Here is a 5,367-nt window from a genome sequence, read left to right as displayed (position 1 = left end):
CATGGATGTGTTAAGACACTACAGGGCGAACGGGGGGACATGTCCACTGTCCAGTGAGTGTCTTTAAGTCATCTTTAATCCGAGCTCTGCATATAATCACCAAGCTCCATTTCCTTGCATTTCATCACATGTTGTGGTTACAGTATGAGACGCCACCTGGATGCAGACACGTTGACTGGCTGCTTCCCATCATCACCCGTTCCCATTAGCAGGCACTTACTCACGTGCATGTTCATGGTCATGTGCCCCCCTGTGTTCATGTGGAGGAACTGCATGTCCCAATTCACCCGGTGTTTCCCTCAAGAGGAACAAAACCAGCAAAACCTGCATCATGGTTCCAACAACATCTCCTCAACCTTTGCTCCTCACCCTCTCTGTCTGAGGGCCTCCTGCTGGCTTCTCCTCTCCCTCCATCAGACTGTGACTCATCTACATGTATGACTATAGACACATCCCTACCTACACAATACCCTAGAAAGGACTAGAACATGAGGACATGTGTCAGCGCTCGTCATTAGCACACACCTACACACACACACATGTATCCTCACTCAATCCCCCCCCACTGCAGATGTTCTCTTGTTACAGCATCACGGTCCAATGAGTCCTCTCAGAGGCCTTACCGCTCAGTGCTCTTTGCCACCAGGTAACTTAAGGGCCCCCCACTGCGCTCCTGTCAGAGGCCCCTCACTGGACACACACACACGAGTAGATGAGCCCCCTCCTGTGGAGACGTCTGTAGCGTTTACTCAACAACACGTCGTCCCACAAAGCGTCCAGTCAGTCCTCACCGTTTAAATGTAGACGTCCATCCAACCTGCAACCTGCCGCCTCAATGAACGCACCGAGCACCATTCATCAGCAGGACTCACTTCTACTGGGGGGGGGCAATGTTGTTACTTCACACAAACACTCTGTACTAACACAAAGTCCACCCTCCTTTGGTCCAGTGCCGTACAGAGAGAACTTGCTGCTGTTTTGCCATTTTATATTTTGTAGTCTTGTGTTTTCTTTGGTTTACTCTCTGCTGTTTTCCTCAGTTGTTTTGTTTGTTGTGTTCAACTTGCTTGGTTTTTAGAATCTTAACCCTGTTTTAGTGATTTGCACTTACCTTTGTTTTACATTACATCACATGTCATTTAGCTGAGGCTTTTGTCCAAAGGGACTTGGCATTTATTAATATATTTATTCATTTATGTACACATCTATTTATTCCTGTATTTATTTATACATTTATGTATTTATTTATTTATTTATACTTAAGTCATTTTTTGTCCTCCATACAAAACTGAACAGCCAAAGCAATGTTCCTTTAAAACTGTGTTTCGATTTATTACTAAGTATTTAGAAAATTATTTAACAGTTAATATTTAATTGCAGTAAATAATTTTAGTAAACATTGCATCACAGAACAAGGATTCCATCTAATGGAAAAGTATCTTAGTAGAAATACACTCACCAGTTATTTAACGTAGAAATACATTTGGCTAAAAATCACCCCCAAGTATATTGTGCATAACTCTTACTATAACAGATACATAAAAAAAAACTAAAACAAATTATGTCAGGAATTCTGCCTCTACAGTTTATAAGTGTTTATAATTAATTAACTGTAATTAACTATAGCTTTATTAGTTTGATTTTACAGAACAGGCACAAAACGGCTAACAGGGCTTAAGGGCTTTTCAGTATGTTCCTGACTGAGAACACCAGCATCGTGGAGTCAGAGGCGTCTTGAAAACTGGAGACCGGCCTGTATTTTGGTTTTGATCTTCTGTCTAACTGACACGTTCGGGTGAAAACAGAGCGTTGACTAAACTAACCGTTTGCCGGCTAAGACAACATTTTGTGTGCTGACAAAACTTTCCGTGTAAAACGGGCATTTATGAATTTCTGTTCCGCGTCAAACGTGGTAAAAAGTGGCAAAACAGCTAATTACACAAATGCACGTTAAGTTACCTTAATTAACACATGGTTGGATGATTGGTTAATAATTACAGTAGTTTAAAACGCTGAAAAGGACGAGCTCAAGCACAAGATTACAGAAATTGTTATGATTTTCAAAAGAGAGGCTCGTGTTCAAAAATTGGAAGCCTGGATGGGGACGTCTGGAAGAATTCAGCCAAACTACTTCTCTCGTTCTGGTAGATTTATTCATCTGATCACAGGTCAAGTAAAAGCGCTGCATTTGCAAAGGCAGGAGCAATCCTACCGGCCCGCAGGCCGGAAGAACACACTAACCATCATCAGCAAGAACATCATGTTTTATAACCCGAAAGACAAAGAAAAGATTTCTATTGGCCCTAAGCTGGCGTAGGGGATGAACCTTCTCCCCCCGCCTCTAAGGATCCGGTCACATCCAATGTCCAGACCACCTTGCCTAACGTAAACAATGAAAAAAGTATGAGTGTTGTATGAAGTGTGGTGTGGGCCTCCCGCCTTATCTTACACATCTGCTGGTTGACCCGCTGACCTTGCTTCCTTAGTCAGAACAGAAACCGATCCCCTTATCAATACACACAGAGAAACCTCTGTTTGTCCGTGCGGGTCCCGACTCTTAAATCAAGTCCAGACAGGAACCCCCATCCTGCCAGGCTGTCTCTGACTTGAATTCTTCAGCAGGACAGGGCAACATTTTCTAACTCAGCACCAAGAAAAAAGCTTTTGATTTATCAGAGTTTACAAAAGGCTTTTCCTGTGAATGACCCCCCCCCCCCCTATTAACGCTCCTAAAAGATGACAAGTCTAGCCACAGTTTCCTAGTTCGTGTAAGTATTTAGTTTCAATAAAAAATATTGCTAAAAATTATGCTAAATTGTTTTCAGGTGATTTATTGGTGTTAAACTAAAATTGACGTCTTACTTGATGGATTCTAAAAGTTATCATTGCCCTTTAACAGAGTCTGGTAAAGGACACTAACATCAGTGAATTAAGTTAATATTCATGCGCTATCATTGGCAAATTCTACTTGAAAAATATTTATGAGCTGAAAATTACACACTCAGCAATAGAAAAAACTATAAAACGGCAAGTTTATAGTCTAACGTTAGCTTACTAACAGCTTAGCAAGCAAACTTGGCCATCAACAATAGCTTTTTAAATCACTTAAAACTACTGCAGCAAGGTACACCATGTGTACGATTTATCAAGTTTCCTATTCATGATTAAATTTAACAAACGATGAATACAAGCAGGATGAAACGTTCTTACCTTGGCAGCTCCTGATCCAAAATGGAGTGTTCTTGTGTCACTGTAGGGTCAGCCGTTGGGGGCTGCGTGGGGTTTCCTACGCGCTTTTGCAGGGGCCACACGTCTATACAGTTGAGTCAACTGCGAAATCTGTGTTGCTCACACTATTGCAATTGAATTTATAAGTTGATCACCACTCAACTTTAGGTGACGTCCGAGTTTTTATTCACACACACGAAGGTCATCCCCAGCGGCAGGTGGCCACGAGAGGCTTGGAACCCTAAACACTAAACCATCTGGGAGCACATGTGAAAAGTCACAAAGCAAGTGAGGAATGAACCGAGGTCCAGTCGAGGTGACAGAGTGGCTTTGTTTGAGCGTTTGTGTGAAAGCACGTTGACTCGCCTCCTTCCTTCCTACACGGCTGCAAAAGGACACTTTGGAATCATCCTGCTTTTCACACATTGCTTCAATACAGACAATTATCACTCTTTTAGCATAAGACCATGTTAGAACATATTGGACCACGTCGGGGAGTCTGAAGTCCACCAGCTTCCAGTCCGAGCCGCTCCATCCACTTTGCATCTAGAGGCCCAACGGGAGGCGCTGAGGTCATTTCAACATGTGGGAGCTTCTCATTTAGAACACTTCATGAGATGAAGATGATTCTGGATTCATTGCTTCATTCAGAAAGGTACATATAAATGACATATAAATGTTTAAAACCCACTAAAAAATAAGAATTCCAAACTGAAATGTAAAAAGTTTATTTTCATGTTAAAATACAAACATGTTTTCCATAAAGAAACATTTGTTGATGTGTTAAACTTTTCTTGAGAAACTCTTCTTAGATCTTGTTCTGGTACTTTCCTGCTCTACACTCACACAGGAAGGAGGCTGGATGAGCTCACAGAGATGTTGATCAGCTGATTGACGGTCACACGGACCAATGGGTTCAGAGCTGAAAACCTCCTGCAGCTTCATCAGCAGATGACCCTGAATGTAGTGATACATATTTCTCTCAAACATACCATGCTAAACAAGTGTCTTATAGTGTATAATAAAGTATACGTATATAATGATACATTTTAGTAAAAGATTTAAAAATGACATGCAAATGACTCTAGTCAATGTTGGCAGCCAATCAGAAACATGGAGCTGCAGACATTTAGTGTAGTTGTTACGTTCTGCCTCCCCAGGAGGGGAGTGGGATCCACGCCACTGCCTGACGGCGTCCTGTGGCCAATAAACAGGGTGTGGTGTTGAATGTGCAAGAAATAGACATGAGCTTGAAGTAGAGGTAAACAGGCTTGTTTTTATTTATAGCGCTGTTAACAGGGGAAATGAGGAGAGCTGGCGGTACTAAAGCAAAGAAAAGAACAAAATGCTTCCCACCCCCTTACCTGTCCTATCTCCCAGCAAAAATCACAACCTAACTGGCACACTACCACGGCGCCCTAACAAAACTTACATTAGGGGGCCCAGCCAGGTGTAGCTAGTGTTGTTAGACAGGGCTAAACTACTCCTCACCCCCCCCCCCCCCCCCCGTAATAAAGATAACAAAGAAACAAAAAAACACTTAATAATTGCATACACACTTATACCAAATCGTCAGAAATACAAATATTCTACCATACACCAGCACTCACGTATACACAACCAGAGTGCCACCCACCCAGGTGAAACAAACACAGGGGTACATTTACTGACAGAAGGGCATGATGGGATTGGAGATGAGTGGAAACAGCTGAACCGGGTAACGAGCGGGGGTGGAGCCAAGATGAATGGAGATCATGGATGATCAGTACCACCTGTATGCACACACACACACAACACAGAACACACACACAAACCGATACACAGAACAGGGGACGTAACAGTAGTGAGTGTGTGGGGAAGCTGTCACTTGGTCGTATTCAGTGAGATCAGACGACTCAGGCGAGTGGTGGAATGAAGCAGATCGGCCTACGGCAACCCGAGGAAGACAAAAACACATGATTTGACTTTCCCGTGTCGGGCAGTGAGGCCTTCACAAAAGCCTCCTCTAGAGTAGTTTATCCTCACTGTGTCACCGTGAGACACGTGCACTGTCCACACACAGGGACACATCACGTGCATGTGCTTTCTGCCTCGTGCCTCAATGTTTTACAGCATTTAAAGGGATTTTTTTAGAGGCAA

Source organism: Pungitius pungitius, chromosome 4 (genome assembly GCF_949316345.1).
Source record: "Pungitius pungitius chromosome 4, fPunPun2.1, whole genome shotgun sequence".
Taxonomy (NCBI): Eukaryota; Metazoa; Chordata; class Actinopteri; order Perciformes; family Gasterosteidae; genus Pungitius; species Pungitius pungitius.
This window is presented reverse-complemented; position numbering follows the sequence as displayed.